Below are 18,506 nucleotides of genomic sequence, written 5' to 3' on the forward strand. Positions count from 1 at the left end.
ACGCAGAGAGGCGGTCGGTGTACAGGCAAGTCGCGGCGTGTACCGCCTGCAGCCACGTGCTGAGGTCGTGTCGCTGCGGTTAGCCTGGAAGCCCAGTTTAATAGACTTAATGCGTTATTCAGTCCCACGCGGCGGCGGGAGTCAACAGTGTGAGTCGGCTTGTGTGCTCGCTCTGTAAAAAACGTGCGCGGAGCGCCTTATGTGGTGATCAGCGCTCTTCCGGCCGTGCCTTATCGCGGGGGCTGCGATACCAGGCCACGGCAGTTGCGCTCCGAAATCGCTTTTTTCCCCCGCCGGCATTCTAAACCGTCACACTAACGCCATTTTCTTACTGTTACCATCATTCGTGTGCAGTATCGTGCCGTTTTGTTTCATTATCGAAACGTGCAACCCGTTTAACTAGCCCGGAAAAGCGAGCCAGCATAAATTTTGCGCAGTTCTGAAATCGTACTGAATTGTGATTAATATGATACGTTCTGAGGCGTGAAGGAGTAGTCCATTCGGTAATGGAGCGATGTGGCAGTGGTGCTGGTGAGGGGGGCGGGGAGGGGGGGGGGTGAAGCTAGACAGGGTGACAAAGGCTTGACTATGATAAGCAACTTCAAATGCGTGTATGATGTAGCAGTTATGCAGATATGAAGAGGATTGCACAGGATGGACTGGTATGGAGAGCTGCCCAGTCTTTAGACTGAAGACAATAACAGCATCGACTTTGTAACAGTTTCCTTTTCAAACGACGAAAAGTATACCGATGACAACCAGAGTTGATTTATTTTTCAGTGGCGCAGACTCAAAGTTATGAAAATATTCCGCTTTTATTATGCCTTGGTCGAATGAAGTTTTTGTAGAAATACGTTTCGTCTTCATCTGTGGAGGATATCTTCAAGTGGGATTACAGCTATGGACCCTCTTGACGATACTCTTCATGTAGTGTTGGCAGAAGAGCCAACACTGTGTTGCTAGAGGAGGCCGAAATGCACGCGTCTAATTACACGCTGACTGGCGCGAGGTCTGGAACAGTTAAGGCAATTAATAGTAGCAAATAAAGTACGTAGTTGATATAATACTTAACTTTAATCCACAATTGGTGTACATCTCTCGTTACTGTACAAGCTTCACATTATTAATTATCAAATGCTATGGCGCCTTGCTAGGTCGTAGCAAATGACGTAGCTGAAGGCTATGCTAACTATCGTCTCGGCAATTGAGAGCGTAGTTGTCAGTGATCCATCTCCGGCTAAGTCGGCTGTACAACTGGGACGAGTGCTAGGAAGTCTCTCTAGACCTGCCGTGTGGTGGCGCTCGGTCTGCAATCACTGACAGTGGCGATACGCGGGTCCGACGTATACTAAAGGACCGCGGCCGATTTAAAGGCTACCACCTAGCAAGTGTGGTGTCTGGCGGTGACACCACACTTCACAGACGCGGATAAAACTCCTCCAAGAAATTCATTCGACGAAGCCATAATAACGAGTATGTTGTAACACGTGTGACGTTCCCGGCGTAGGAAACGGTTCAAATGGCTCTGAGAACTATGGGACTTAACTGCTGAGGTCATAAGTCCTCTAGAAATTAGAACTACTTAAACCTAACTAACCTAAGTACATCACACACATCCATACCCAAGGCAGAATTCGAATCTGCGACCGTAGCGGTCGCGCGGTTCCGGACTGTAGCTCCTAGAACCGTTCGGCCACCCCCGCCGCCCCGGCGTAAAAGACTGCATTTTAAATTCATAGTCTGAGAATGAAATGTTTTAATGAAATTAATTTGGTGGAACAGTTGATAACGGAGAGTTCAGACACGATGACTGAGGAGGAGGAGGAGATTAGTGTTTAACGTCCCGTCGACAACGAGGTCATTAGAGACGGAGCGCAAGCTCGGGTTAGGGAAGGATGGGGAAGGAAATCGGCCGTGCCCTTTCAAAGGAAACATCCCGGCATTTGCCTGAAGCGATTTAGGGAAATCACGGAAAACCTAAATCAGGATGGCCGGAGACGGGATTGAACCGTCGTCCTCCCGAATGCGAGTCCAGTGTGCAAACCACTGCGCCACCTCGCTCGGTGATGAATGACAATGAAAGCTATTCATAGAAGAAAGAACAGGTCCGAAAGAAACAGACGTCGCAGCGAAACCTCCAGCCTCTTTCAAGACGGCGGAAAGCCGCATCTCGTGGTCGTGCGGTAGCGTTCTCGCTTCCCACGCCCGGGTTCCATTCCCGGCGGGGTCAGGGATTTTCTCTGCCTCGTGATGGCTGGGTGTTGTGTGCTGTCCTTAGGTTAGTTAGGTTTAAGTAGTTCTAAGTTCTAGGGGACTTATGACCACAGCAGTTGAGTCCCATAGTGCTCGGAGCCATTTGAACCATTTTTTGAAGACGGCGGAAAATTATGTTGGCTTTCACATTTCTTCTCGCTAAGCCGGAAGATACCTCGTACCATTAGCAAACTGTTTATTTAATTTCTACGCGTGATGGAAATGAAATTAAATATTGACATACCGGTGACATCCTAGCGTCTCTTGACTATAACCGTAAAGATTCTTGAATGTCACCAGTGTCACTTTGGCCTGAAAACAGACGGCAGTTTCGTGAAATGACAAAATTTCACTTACCATCACTAGGTACGTCGCCACTGATTGCTTCCTTCCAGTCTTTGCTTATTGTTGTTACATCGGCGCGCACTGAGTTACATACCTTTAATAATTGTTTTGGATTTGTTTTTGGAAAATAACCGCACTGCGATTAATCCAAGTATTCATTTGGATACATCTGTTGTCAGTGTTGCTCTGAAAATCTTTTTATTTGTCAAACGACGTCTCCTCCTCTGTAACGTCTTAAGGAAGGATGACAACTCCCATTCAATGCTGTACGTAGGTGATGTACTTCATCTATCACAAAGACTACCCACGGTGATCCTCTTTTTAAGGCTCTAGAGAAAGGGTGTCCAAACCGCCGCGCCGCCCGCGTCTCGCATGCGGCTCAAACTAAGTATCAATGCGGCCCAAGAAATGAGTATCTATCACACGATTTTGAAAAAAAAAAGACAGGCTACTTAAAGTTATGATTATTTGAATATTTTCAGTTGGAAACTGTAGCCACATGAAGCTACTCTCTCATGCGTCCATCCCTTGTTTTTCATCGGTTATTGTTTGTTAAGTATATGACGCGTGGGCCTAAAAATACTCGTCTTCTTCCAATGTGGCCCAGTAACCTAAAAGGTTGGACACCCCTGCTCTAGAGAATCATTTCGTGATACAATTCACTAATCCTCTGATGCAATGCCTGTCGTGTAGATTTGTTCACGTAGTCATAGACTAGCTTTAAGCTTGGTGAGATTGCTACTGTAATGTTGCTGTGTTTCTCAGCATCTTTTTAATCACAAACCTCGGGTGAATTCAGTCTGAACACACAATGGTACAGATATATTCACTGCTGCGGTTTATCGGATCGTACCATCACATCTCTGCTGGATCCGAGAGCAAGGGCGGCGTGGGATTGTCCCCTTCTGTAAGGGAGCAGAGTGAGCTTTCGACGCTTGCAGTAAACACACGTACGTAACCAACCTGCCGGATCCATATATGGAATGAACATGCACGAGTATAGCTGCGAAAAAGTTGGCGCGAATAGTGGTGAAGTAATTATCCTGTGGCTTAAGTCTGTTCGATAGGAAGCAGGATATATTATTTTACGGCAACCGAAACGAATCTTAAAGGGAAATGACAAACTCAAGTGACAAATACGAGCAGTGTCTGTGTCTGTGTATGTGTGTGTGAGAGTATCTGTGTGTGTGTGTGTGTGTGTGTGTGTGTGTGTGTGTGTGTGTGTGTGTACGATTAACTGAGTGGTCCTTAGATCGACGTAGGAACCTTTTTGATCAACTCAGGATATTACATGCGATTTATAAACTGTTTAATTTGACGATCCCCTTTCATCTTAGTATTTTTAGCTGACTCGGTTATACCGAAGAGTGGAAGCAGTAAATTGAGAGCATACTTGTCACGTAGGGACACGGTTATAATAAAGTTGTTATAGTGACACGTGTACCTCGGCAGTGAGTTTCATATGTAATGGTGTGTGCATACTAGTTCGATGCCAAATCAATACAACAACAAACAAAATGACAGGCAAATGAACAGTGCTTAAAATCGTCAGAAACAACCGGCTAACTTTCAATATGTAACGCTAAAGAAGCACGAGGGGTCTTCGAATGTAGATTATACGTGTCGTCCCGCTGTGATAATATTACGCAAGAAGAATGGTACATTGCCAGAAGAGAGTACATGTTCTGGGTTTCCTGCAAACGCAGTTCTGCTGCTGTACTGATAGGTGGTCTATCACAGAGTGCTGGTGGAATTACGTGGTTACTGGAAACATACCTGTACTCCAATGCTGAAGTGGGTGCGACAGTACTATATTTGTAGGTAAAACGTCTATATATCACACAGAATCGTTGTGCAATTTGACAGCCTGTGGACCAAAGTCAATGTCGCGTTCCGATGTAGTGAAATGACGCCAACTATTAAATAAAGGCCGCAGAGACTTATGTGACGCTGATCGAGAAGGCAGGCCATCGACATCGACCACAGATGACAGTGTCCAGGCAATCCAGGAATTAATTCGCAGAAATCACTGGCTTTACAACGATGAGGAATTTCACACAGCGGTTCTAAAATAGACCATTGACGTACGAGCGGATTTCTGTCGTTGAGAAATTGAACCATTGATAGAACGTTCCGACCGTTGCTTACAGAGACTTGTTGACTATGCTGGAAAGTAGATTGCTGTATCTGTCACTCTGAACAATAGCACAGCGTTCAATAAAAGATACGTGGCGTGTCATAACAATGTGTAACTTAATGACGTTCCCTCGATCTTTCGTATTTGTATTTCGCAAGTCACATCACGATATATGACAGAGTGCATCTAGTCTACTAGAAACGTTACCCTCTTGTTATTCCACTAGCAGATGGTGCGCAGGAAGGGATCGATACGCGATGTCTACGTTGGTGGAAGTAGCGTGTTTATTGGCTCGTAATGGAACGTGGAATGTCGGAATTTAGCAAGTAAGGCTCTTTGTGAAGCACAACGCCGTTCTTGTGTTGCTTATCAGTGAAGTTTATTGAACAATTCCGTAACGCTCCCTCACTGACTAAACAGACTCATGACGTAACGCGCAGCTTGCCTTTGAAACTACTGTATCTATGTTAACCAGCGAGCGAGGTTGCGCAGTGGTTAGAATACCGGACTAGCATTCTGGATGATGACAGTTCAAATCCACGTTTGGCCACCCAGTTTTAAGTTTTCTGTGATTTCCTTCACTGGCCCGCGAGGCCAATGCCGGGATGGTTCCTTTGACAAGGGCACACTTGAATTCCTTCCCCATCCTTCCTCAATACGAGCTTTGCTCCGTCTCTACTGACCTCGATGTGGACGGGACGCTAAATTCTGATCTTTCTTCCTACCTTCCTTCCGCTGTTAATCCGACTAGCTAAGGATCTCAGATACATGAATTAATCCAATAAGCAATATGGAAGCGACTCTGGCCACCAACGACTGACACCTGCTTGGGATACTCGACGTCAGTCTCAATATGGTGTCTGCGTCTCCGCATCTGGATATCTCTGGTAGTACGTTCCCAAACACTTGGACGCTGAGGCTCATACCAGTGACAGATGCTCGATCGCATAATCAAACGATAATATTTTCTTGCATCGTGTAACATTTATTTAAGTCGAGAGTTAGCTGCCAGTTTCTATAATACACGTTAACCAACATGATTTGCTAACAATTTTTCAACGCCATGACCTCCTCATTCTCAATACGTCGCATGGGAACAGCCTCAGAGAGCTACGGTCGACGTTACAGTTGCTTACAGACAAAGAGTTCACTTATTTATATCTCACCCTTAGGAGACTTTACAGCTCGTATCGGATGAGTGATGTACTCCAATAACAGAGCCGTGGTGAATGAGATGAAAGTCTTATTTACATCTGCTGCCCCGGCGCGCTATGTTTATAAAGCTAGCACGTAGTTAACCCACCGAGGTTCAGTCAGCCGCTCCCGGATTCTTCAGCAAACCGACAAAAATCTGAGTGGAAAATCATTTTGACGCAGTACATATAATGAGTTTATATCTTCTTTATAGCGGAAATTGATTCTTACCATTTCCATGATAAATTATAAAGGAAAAATGCTTTTATGTAGGGGATGGAACGAACGATGCTCCTAGAACGAGCGATGCTTGTAGCAACTCTAGTTATTTCTAAGTTTTAAAATTGTAACACGATTTAAAATTTCATAAGCATAAGTCTTCGACTCGTGCACATTCCGGGTGCTGCATGATGCAAGGTACATACGTTAACAGATGGTAGTACGGAGCTTTCTGAAGACCAAATATATTTATTCTAATTTTCCATATACGGCTGCCACAAACGATCACAGAAAGGTTGGTAGTAAACTTACAAATGTTTGCTGGTTCTCTTTGCTGACACACCAGTTCTGATGTAACTATCCAGCATGTTTTGTTTCGAGCTGAAGTTGAAGACGCCAGTTTTTTACACGAGATACTAAGGGAAATTCTTAACAAAATACGACCAAAAACGTTAAGTTGATTTAGTTTCGTTTCTACCTGGCAGTTTTCAATTGTGGCACCTCGAAAACCATTCACAATAGAGTATATTCGTGAAATGTATTCGCAATCGCGAATACGGACAACCATCAGCTGTATGAGGCAATGATAATGAACATTTGTGTCGGACCGGGACTCGAACACGCGAGCGGTCGCCTTAAAGCCTTTTTTTAACAGCCCGAAGCAACACAGCATCGTTCTTCTTAACAACACAGACACTGCAATATTGTAACACAGTATATGTTTGAAGGACGTTTTCTCTTGACAAATGTTCATAGAATTACCATTATCCCCCATCAATTTTCATTTTCTTCTCTAAGCAGCGTAATGCAAGCTAAATTTTCACATTTTGGCTTTGCTGTAAGTATTCTATACTTACTATTAAATATCCATGCACCCAAAAGAACTGATATAGCACACATAAACGTTCCCAACGTCGAATTCTGTATTGTTACCGTCGCAGAAGTGTCAGCTCCTAAAAAAGTGAAAGCACCCATCAACATGAAGTTTAGGTTTAACAACAGAGTGCGATGTTTGTCATAATCCTTCTGAGATGAGCTACCTTCGTCCACCTTACATCTGAGAACCCATTCTGGAAAGCACAAGGAAAGTTGTTTTTTTTCGGATGAATGATAACATTATCATCATCCTGTGTTACATTTTGCGTAGGAGCGTGAAACAGATTGTCCACTAGCGTGCGAGGCTTTGCATATCTACAGTCTCCGGAAGAGCGTATGTCAAAATGCAAACCAACATGAGTATCATTGTTAGCACGTTGTGGGCTCCTGCAAACTTGTATTGTGGCAACCTATAGTCCATCTCATTAATGTTTCAGGAATTAACTCACTTAAATATTTCAGTACCGCGTCTAGAATGCAATAAATTATCGCCAATTATCTCATAAGACCGCGAAAGAAAATTATATTTTCTCCACCGTTAAGACTGTATTCCTCGTCTTTCGCAAGAAATAATGGAAAAATGTGCGTCCGTTTTATGACAGTCAAAGCAGCTAACCTACGGGTGCCCTACAGGATAAAGTAAATGAAATGCCTTTCCCGTCTCCTGCCGTAAAAGCACCGTTTTTACGACTCAGGAATGTTAATTTCGAGGCATAGCTTCACTGTAAGTGCTTCGTCTTATTACTGAGGGAACTGTGTTGCGATATCAAAGCGTTACAAAATAAAATGTCTGTGATGTAAACCTGTGTCAAACATGAGCCAGAAATGTATATGGGGGGGGGGGGGGGTATCCTATGCCAGAACGCAGCTCATCTTTCACTCGTGTTACACGTTCTAGAATATAACTCAAGTTTGCAGGACCGATAACATATGGGGCTAACAAGCGTTAGTCAACGTTTGCAAAGAAGAGGAGCACGAAATGTTGGTCGACTTATGGGACAGCGCGACGGAAATGCTGAAAACCTGAACTAGCCAACACTTGAAGATAGACATCAAGCCAGTCTGAAGAATCAGCGTTACCGAGGAACCTGGAAATATATTACGGTACAGTAGGAAATACATTACGACACCGTATATGTCTCTCCCGTGGTGACCGTTAACACAAGATTACGCCAATTACAACACGCAACGGGGAATCCAAGATGTCATTCCTCTTGCACTCCATATTAGAACGAAGCGGGAAGATGGACAGATGGATGGATTGATTTAAAATTGTTAAGCGCTAAGTAGCGTGCTCATCGGCGCCCTCCCTTGAGATTGTCATACTGTTGTATGAATAATTAGTCTTGCTAAAATGAAAAGCAAATGCATTACAACTACAGCCATAACCATAAAAAAAATCACATACATTGTTCCGAGTATCTATTCATACCGTTGTCACACGTTAATAATATTGATAAAACGATGGGCCTCATAAAGTTGGCTGGCTGATCGCAAAACTAACAGGACGAACCAGTCGTCCAAAAAACACTTTAAAACCTTCGTGCATTCTACCCAATCAGGAATTCGGGCGACAAACAAAAATCACCAAATTTTCTTGCTATTGTTTCGTCATCGCCTAAAATTGAGGAGAAATCCCTCAGTAGAGCAAAGGCTTCCCCCCTATACACGGTAAAACAGGAATTACGCTCTGCCATGCCCTTCAAAGTCGTTTGCACAGTGTAGATGTAGAAGCAGCCTGGTTTCCACATTCCAGCGGAGCTCCCACAGTACTAAACTTAAACTTTCTCGTCGAGCTCTGCCGTGTGGATTAACGGCTAACAAAGACACTGCGCTTAGTGTGTCACTCTATATTTCAGCGAAAGCAAATACAGGTGAAACTGTAGAATACCCCCAGCATCAGCGTTCGGTAGTTTCTACGATTGTACAGGGTGATGAGAATTCAGCTGTGGATTAGATACTATGTTTTTAACATAGTGCTTGCTGCACTTAAACACTTGTGAACTGAATGTTTATTTTTGTGACTGACGCTGGAGCGCTGTTTGTTTAGTTTCATTTAGTAAGCGGGAAAGCGTCACGGAGATATTCAGCCCGCACCACTGGCAGACACTGCAAGAGAGGGGCTCTGCATCTAGTTTACTGTCAAAGTTCCGAGGGTGTACGCTCTTAGAAGAGTCATCCAATGTAAAGGGTGTCACAGGAGGAATGGTCGATATTCAGGGGTGTTACAGGAACGATAATTCGAAGCAAAAAAGCCTAGCAAACGTGGGCTCCAAAATGCATACCATACTGGAGCCATGAGCACTTCATCTTCGACACTTAGAAACAAATCTCTTGTACTGCAAGTTCTTTGCTTTCCATATTTTGCAAGGTGGAAGTACTGACCAAAAAAAAAAAAAAAATTCCCGCATACATGGGCTCTTTCAGTTCATTCCTTAAGGGCTGTGGACACTTGTTCAAAAAAATGTGCAAATGTGTGTGAAATCTTATGGGACTTAACTGCTAAGGTCATCAGTCTCTAAGCCTACACACTACTTAACCTAAATTATCCTAAGGACAAACAAACACACACATGCCCGTTTGACGACTCGAACCTCCGCCGGGACCAGCCGCATAGTCCATGACTGCAGCGCCTCAGACCGCTCGGCTAATCCCGCTCGGCAACACTTGTTCATCTTCGCTACTGTAAAGCACGTCTATTGTACTGAACAAGCACTCTTGAGTTACGTGTTTTAGAGCCCATGATTACTACACAATTCTTTCTTTTTTTTATGTCTGCACTACCTCCTCCGAAATAAGGAAAGTAAAAAGCTTATAGCAGAAGAAATTAGTTTCACAGTATCGAAACTGAAGAAATGATAGTAGCCCTTAAGGTATGCATTTTAGAGCTAATGTTTACTAAACTGTTTTTGATTTTAATCATCGCTCTCGTCGTACCCCTGAATACTGACAATTGTTCGTAAGATACAGTGTATTGCTTCCTTCGACATATGTCTCTTGAAAAGACCATGATGGTGGAATTACAGACTAGCTCCCATAGAGGCTTGCCCGCGAACAGGAAAGGAATGAAATGACAGTTTTGCACAAAGTACCCTCCGCTACACAACGTAAGAGGGGAGGGGTTTCTGAGTATAGAAGTAGATTTAGGTGTTCGATAGAAATATCATAAGAGACGTAGAAGAGCAGCTGCATTTATTGTTTCTATGTTTTAGCGCTTTGTTAGTTTTGGTACACCCTGTAGATTCAACACAATTTAGCTTCTCTCCGACACTGTAGCAACCGCTAGGGCCTCATTCAGCGGCGGCTTGTACCGCTGAGAGCGGCTCTCGTCTTTAATGGAGACCCACCATGCGGTTCGCGTCCAGTGGAAGCCGCCATCCGACCCAGCATTCGCGTCACGCACCGCCGGCCGGGAAACATAGCCCCACGTACAAATTACGATCTGATTCCGCCGTCTGTCCGTCCATTTCCCGGAGCGCGGACACACGCACACGCACTCACAGACACACCCGCACACATTCTCACGCGCAGACATTCTCTCTCTCTCTCTTTCTCACACACACACACACACACACACACACACAAGCACACGCACTCACACACTGGCGCGCCAGTTATTAGTGTATCCGGCCGATCGCGCCTCAGGCGAGGTGAACTTCCTGCCGTCCATCGCCGGGCCGTTCTCTTAAAGGCGCCCGGCACGTCGCCGGATACAGCCCCTCCCACCTCCCCACCGCCCAAAAACGCCTCCCGAGTGCCGCCGATCGGGTCCCGCAGTTAGCGGGCCCCCTCACGTAGCGCCCGTATCTTTTTGGCGACGCTCGCGAGACCTGCCTGCCCGGCTCCTTCTGGCAGGAGGAAACAAACAAAAGTGTTCCCGTTGGTGCGCGACGCCGCTAGAGCGGCGCAGTTGGGTCTGCCGTGCGGCTGCTGCACGCACGCTGGAGGCGGCCTCCAAAAATAAAAGCTCATTAACGTCTTTCGTTGCTTTTGTCACGCGCGCGCTCTTAAAAGAAAAGACGTGTAGACACGTCGCCCGATGCGACGCTAGTTAAAACGCGGGGAAGAGCGGGCCGGGACGCAACCCATCCGCTGTATTTCCGGACAGCTGAGCGGGCATCGTCGCCTATGAGACGTTCCAGGCGCTGCTGTTGCGGAGGGAGGTGTAATTTTAAGCCGGACTCGTACACATCTACTTTAGAGGACATTGTGACGGATGTTCATCAGTTTGTGTGAATAAAACCGTACTGATGATTAAATAAATTTCTTTATTTATCAAGCGTTTCGGCTGTTGCCATCATCAGATATTAAAAAGAAACTTTGAATTTGCGAAACAGGGTTTAGCGTCGATATTAAAACATAGGTTTAATAGGGCCGTCAACTAACACCGATTGCACATTGATTTTGATGTTGACGGTTGAGCAAGTTCAAAGTTTCTTTTTATACTTCATGATGGTAACAGCCGGCCGGTGTGGCCGAGCGGTTCTAGGCGCTTCAGTGTGGAACCGCGCGACCGCTACGGTCGCAGGTTCGAATCCTGCCTCGGGCATGGATGTGTGTGATGTCCTTAGGTTAGTTAGGTTTAAGTAGTTCTAAGTTCTAGGGGACTGATGACCTCAAATGTTAAGTCCCGTAGTGCTCAGAGCCAATTGAACCATATGATGGTAACAGCCGAAACGGCATAGTAAATAAATAAAAAAAATATCTAGCGATAAAGACGGTTTTAGTCATACAGAGTTCATGACGGAATACGGACTCATACAGAAAACCTATTTCTTTTATTGATATACGATGTTCAGGATCGAGGCTACGAATGATTTAACAAACCTGTTGTGTCATGCAAAAGACATCACCCGCAATAAAAAGGCCTTTCGGCATATGCAAGAAGGGCAATACCATTCTCTTTTTACTAATACGCCAGACACCGTCTACAATCGCCCACTATTCAACTTGTGTGTGTTTTGGTCATGCCTGGTGCTCTCTGGTTCATTTTCATTTAGCTGCATACTGTAGTATTTGGCGACTAATAATGAGCAAATGAGCATAGAAAGAGAAAGAGAGAGAGAGAGAGAGATTCGTGTGATTACTGGAAGGGACGAGGAAACAAACAACTGCAGCAGGGAACTGACAGGGGAGGAAGACCTATTTGTAACGGTTCTGAAACTGTAATGGATGAGGTTTCAAGGGAGCCGGGGGAACTGACCGCGAAGAAAAATGTCATTCGGCATATGCAAGAAGGGCAATACCACCCTCTTTTTACTAATACGCCAGACAGCGTCTACAATCGCCCACTGTTCAACGTGTGTGTGTTTTGCTCATGTCTGGTGCTCTCTGCTTCATTTTCATTTAGCTGCATACTGTGGTATTTGTCGACTAATAATGAGCAAACGAGCGTGGAGAGAGAGAGAGAGAGAGAGAGAGAGATAGGGAGATTCGTGTAATTACTGGAAGAGACGAGGAAACAAACAAATGTAGCAGGGAACTGACAGAGGAGAAAGACCTATTTGTAACGGTTCTGAAACTGTAATGGATGAGATTTCAAGGGAGTCGGGGGAACTGATGACAGATAGACGAACCAAGGAAGTCTTTTACTGCATACAATACATAAGAAGACGTTCTAAAGGAAGGTTGGAAAATGACATTAGAATTCATGCAAAGGAAATGTTGATGCGTATAGCTGAATATTGCAGTGCATGGAAAAGTTTGGGTTAAGGCTTTGTCTAGCGATACTTTGCAGATGAGTGGTGAGGATAAATAATTGTAGTCGACTGATACCGGTCATGGGCAAAAGAACGCTGTATAAGTAGTACCGATTTGTGTTTGTTTGTCTATTTATGTCAAGTATCGGATGACTGATAAAACATCAGAAGTTCTTTATTGGTGGCGGGACTTTTCCTTGCGCCTCTGGTATCGCTTTTTGTATTTGCAGCAATCAAGTTTCACTGTGTTTCGGTTTCCGCTTTAAACTGTTGGACTGCCATATAACTGGCTCTGAGAGACGGTGTCCACGTCTTTGAAAGGTGATGGCAGACCACCTCGTCTAGTAAACCATCTCTGTTGGGAAGTAACGTCACGGTCGTTTTCCTTGATATTCCTTGCCGCACACGTCAGAACTCAGTGCAGGTCATCTCTCGCAGTTTGTGTGCGAGAATTGCTATGCTGACACTTCTCTCGAATTCTGACGCGCCGGTTGACACTGGAAACCGTTCCTCGTGCCGCGAAGAAACAGAGGGCTATTTTGCAACAAGAAACAAATTAGGTGGTTTATGCAGGATGGTCCCCTAGCGAGAGTACTTACAAAATGCAGAATACAAGACTACGGCGCTGTGGCGCCCGGGATCGTGGTGAGAGCTTATCCAGTGGAGGCGCGACCGCTGTGTCGGCACACGTCGCAGAGCTACACCGCGGCAGACGCGCGACTCAGACCGGCACTCCACAGAGAACACAACCGAACGGCGCGAGGCGTCGCGTCCCACTGCTGCTTCCCGGCGTCGCCGCGGCGGGGCGCACTGGTCGCGGCCGCCTTCCCCCACCCCTCGCACCGCCCGCCAACCGCGGCGGACCTCGCAGCGGGACTCCGGCGCTGCGTGCAGTGCCAGCCAGACGCCGCGCGGCGCTGTGCCCGAGCGGATGTGGCTGGCTGTTGTGGGGCGTGAACTATGAGTCTCCGCAATTCTCAGTCACAGCGTCCGTCGTCTGAAAATCAGTATTACGAGGATAATAATCTATTTTTCGTTTCAGGTCACTGAAGACCGCGCCAAGCAACTATAAGGCATTTTTGGAAGCTTTCCTTGTTGCACAGAAACGTTTCATTCTTTATATATACCAAGATGGTATCTGTTCTTTCAGACAGATGTTAAGTCCCATAGTTCTTAGAGCCATTTGAACCATTTTTGAGTTTGTTAGATTCAAAGTAAAACTTCCGATGCCCATATAAACGCCCAGTGACATGTCCGAAAGAACAGATACCATCGGTGACCGTGCAGCTCGTTACAATGAAATTACAATGAAATGAACACCCTTAGCTGCTTACAGGCAATGACATACGTCAACGGTGACAAATGAAAATGTGTGCCCCGACCGGGACTCGAACCCGGGATGTCCTGCTTACATGGCAGACGCTCTATCCATCTGAGCCACCGAGGACACAGAGGATAGCGCGACTGCAGGGATTTATCTCTGGCACGCCTCCCGCGAGGCGGTCATGTCCGAAAGAACAGATACCATCTTAGTATATATATAGTTAAGGCTCACCGGCCACTTGACCATCTTCTTCTTCTGTGCGAATGCACAAACAGTGCCCGAACTCTTACGGGAATCGGCAACGCGCTCCAGCAATGAGTATAATTGGCGGGGGCACTACGAATGTAGTGCGGCACAATACGTTGAGAATGTAGGTTTCGCGGGAGGGGTGCCAGAGATAATCCCTGCAGTTGCGCTGTCTTCTGTGTCCTCGGTGGCTCATATGGATAGAGCGTCTGCCATGTAAGCAGGACATCTCGGTCGGGGCACACATTTTCATCTGTCCCCGTTGACGTATGTCAACGCCTGTAAGCAGCTAAGGGTGTTCATTTCATTGTAGTTTCTTTCTGTCTCTGGCCAACTTGCTTTCTCTTTTGTGTCAGGCCGTTGTTCTGCTTTTGTTAATACTAGAAGCCGTTAAGGGGGGTAGGACGTCAAACGGGCCGACTTCGAGAAGGAGAGGCACCACAGTACATTTTAACTTGCACTGTCTACAATTTTACAAATAAATTCATAAAACTTTGTCAGCGTGACGAGGAAGGATTCAGGATTCACACTCATAGCAGTGGAAGTTCAAAAACGCGAAAAAATAGTATTTTTTAAATGTGAAATTTCATGATTTTTTCACTTACTGTTGGCTGCATTTGTACCTATAGGTACAGTTTTCTTCATAAGTAAGAGAGATTCTTCGATGAATTTTGCACAGCTTACAAACCATACTTACAGGTGTATCAAACTCTAGAATTTATTTAATCTATGGAAAAATGAATGGGCTGTTACGTTTTAAACTTTGCGTTTAGAGAAAACTCGAATTTTATAGTTAATTATCTCAATTTTTACCACAGTTTTTAGCAGATTTGGGTAAATTCTGGAGTTTCATACACCTGTATGGTTTTTATGCTGTGCAAAATTCATCGAAGAATCTCTCTTATTTATAGAGAAACGTGTACCTACAGCAACAAATGCAGCCAATACCAAGTGAAAATTGATGAAATTTCACATGTTGAAAAAAATTGATTTGATATGTTTTTTAATTTATTTGTAAAAGTATAGACAGTGTAAATTAAAATGTCCTGTGGTGCCTCTGCTGCTCCAAGTCGGCCCGTTTCACGTCCTACCCCCCTTAAGGTTCTCAGTCACTTATCTGTTGTTTGATCTGTAGTTTGATCGGTTAGAGATGTCCTTCTGATTCAGCCAAATGATCCTGTGTTCTTTCCTTATTTCCTTGAACCATCAATTGGAGACTGAAGTATGTTGTTAGAAAATTAGAAGTCTGCTTCGTTACTCGTGCTCCATCCCGCCTGAGCAGATGTCTGCAGAACTTTAGTCGTAGGTTGCTTATTGACGTCATCAGCTGCCCATTATTCACATTCGTATAGCTCGTCTCTTTCTCGCTGTCTGTTCTGTCCGCATATTACCTCAGGGCCCATTTTTTCCGGAAGGATCTTGAGTTCAGACTTCTCAGATTCCCACGAAGTAAAAAAATGCATGAAGAAAATAGTTTCAGGAAAAAATTTGAATTTCTTAAATGCCGGCCGCTGTGGCCGAGCGGTTCTAGGCATTTCAGTCTTGAACTGCGATGCTGCTGCGGTCGCAGGTTTGATTCCTGCCTCGGGCATGGATGTATGTGATGTCCTTAGGTTAGTTAGGTTTAAGTAGTTCTAAGTCTAGGGAACTGATGACCTCAGATGTTAAGTCCCATAGTTCTTAGAGCCATTTGAACCATTTTTGAGTTTGTTAGATTCAAAGTAAAACTTCCGATGCCCATATAAACGCCCAGTGACAGCCTGCCATTCATTATAAGAGGTCGATGAGTGAGACTTGGATAGCCTAAGCATAGAGGTAGGTACAAAATGATGAATGCTATTCTCCAGTCCCTTATCCCTTCCACGTTAGCAGTTATTTTCTCTGTATCCACAAATATGTAAAATTTTGTAAACCACTTCAATTCCTTCTGCTCTTGGGAGTCCTGGCCTTGACGTTCGCTACCCTACGACTTCCTGTCGTAATTACTGAAACGGATTTTGTGAAATATTCTGAAATCAATCCAGGAGTAGATGAGGAGCTCTTCGTCTGTAGATTTACCCGCATACGCACATATCCCATATAGTCACATATATTTTGTATATTTTACATATATTTGTACACATAGTTCACCTGGATCACTAGCGAATTTCGCGCTACAGTTTTATTTTTACACAGCTCAATGCTTATGACGTCATGTCTCCTCAATTACGTGTTGCACAATGATATAATTCTGTAGATACATTCAGCGGCCTATGTGGATGCTGTCTTCTAAATGTGGTGCTATGGAATTAGTAGCAAAGAAGTAACAGACATCATGAATGATGCAGCAGTTTTTGGCGCAGCCCAGTGTTCATGACGTCATATCTCCTGAAATATGTGTCACAAACCGATATATTTTCCTAGATACATTCAGCGGCAGATGTGCATACTGCCTGCGAAATATGTGTTAGTAGTAAGGAAGTAATAAATTAATAGGTCATTCCTGCTGCGGCTGTTTTACTCCATGAACATCAAAACTGCAGCAAGCGATAAACTTCTTTCCTTTCATCATTTTGTGGCTGTTGTCAGACAGAAAATGTTTCGTAAATGTTTGAAATCATGTGTAAAATTTGTTGCAAGTCAATAGGAGCTCTCATTCTGAAATATTGGATGAATATAGTCCGGGTACTCTCGCGTCGAGGGCTGCACTACTTTTCACCCCCTTCCCGCCCCCTTGATAAGTAGATGATTTTCACCCCCACAGGAAGTGATTTGTGTACGAAGTTTTGTTAAAACTTGTTTGGTTTAAAAGGAGATATGCAATATACACACATATGTCATTGCGATACACATACCACTTTTCTGTATTTATAGATTCTGATAGCAGGAGTGACTTCAATTGTCAATTTATTTACAATCGTCTGTAATGCTTGCCGTCTAATAGCTATGGAGAACTATACTAATTGGCACTACAGAAAAAAGTATCATATATTTCAGAATACATTCCCTGTTGTTACACACATCGCAGGATCATGTATTACTTGGCTGCTACAAGATATGAATTATAAATTGCTTATATGAAATTAAATGAGAACTACATCTCATTAATTGTTACGCTCATTATCTCTAATACGTCCTGGTGTCATCAGGCTCAAATACGTACGTCCAGAGTAATCAGTCCAACTGCCCTAGCAATCCAATCCACGTCGTCTGTCAACAGTTCCTTGACGCACAAAAATCTGAATGTACCTTGTTTGATAATATCTAATATTCTAATATTCATTATAAAATGTTTCTCATAATGTGATCCGTTTTCTTACCCTATTTATAAATGTAGTACTGCAATGGGACTTCGCTTTGTATTCTGATCGTTAAGGCAGAATAATTTATGCTCAACTGTTACATATGTGAACATCACATAATGGTATCAACGCAACAAACACGTAAACCAAGGGCAGCTCAGCGCGTGCAATGCATTCTCCACACATTCTACTTGCTGCTTCCTCTTGAGATGCTAACTAGAATTATCCATCAAACGAATACAACCGTTTGCGGAACGTAAGTTATGTCTATTGGGACATGAATGGAGTATCGACTAGAGAAACATTCTCTGTTTATCTGAATCCTTGACGTGCCTCATTAGATTTCTATTAATCATAAAACTTGTCTAGAAAATTAAAGTATTTTGCTCCTTTTTTACGGTGTATAGTTCACTTATAAATAACTAGTTCTACAGGACATCAGTATGGTCTTTCATCTGTTCTGGCGATACAGATCCACTGAATCCTTATATGTACTTGGGTAAGTGTCCTGTCATCGTGTTTGGTTAAATCTCAATTCCTTGAACTTCAACTGTACTTATACTCCTTCCTTCTGGTTCCTGTCTTCTTCCTTCTAGTCGGTCATCCGGCGCCGTCCTCTCGATTTCTTATCTTAAATCTCTCAATATATCATTGTCGTGGTGAATGGTACAATAAATTTGAGATTTCACTGCAAAGATCTCTAGGTACACGTGCTACCAGTCAGTATCCGTTACATGTTGCGCTTATCCTCAAACTGATCCTACATTCAAGAATTTCTACATGAAGCAGAGCAGGTTGCGATTTCGGTCAGTGAAGCTTTTTTTAATGTTTACTGGAATGGTTTTGTTTCTATTATCGGATACACCTTTAGCCGTATTTGTTTTCGTTATTAATTACGATACACCCAGTGTGTGTGTATACACACGTAAAAG

General features: G+C 44.2%; 1 long non-coding RNA gene and 1 other non-coding gene across 2 annotated transcripts in view; both read right to left on the reverse strand.

Moving 5' to 3' along the window:
- LOC126418625 (uncharacterized) overlaps positions 1-13,488 on the reverse strand; it is a 436,231-nt gene extending 422,743 nt beyond the window's left edge. Inside the window, exon 1 of the long non-coding RNA XR_007575875.1 lies at positions 13,323-13,488. This is a non-coding gene — a long non-coding RNA (uncharacterized LOC126418625). The remainder of the gene's footprint in view (positions 1-13,322) is intronic.
- A 608-nt stretch (positions 13,489-14,096) lies between these two features.
- On the reverse strand, positions 14,097-14,170 carry Trnat-ugu (transfer RNA threonine (anticodon UGU)). The gene has a single exon. It is a non-coding gene; the product is annotated as a tRNA-Thr (tRNA).
- Between the last annotated feature and the right edge of the window lie 4,336 nt (positions 14,171-18,506).

Source organism: Schistocerca serialis, chromosome 9 (genome assembly GCF_023864345.2).
Source record: "Schistocerca serialis cubense isolate TAMUIC-IGC-003099 chromosome 9, iqSchSeri2.2, whole genome shotgun sequence".
Classification (NCBI taxonomy): domain Eukaryota; kingdom Metazoa; phylum Arthropoda; class Insecta; order Orthoptera; family Acrididae; genus Schistocerca; species Schistocerca serialis.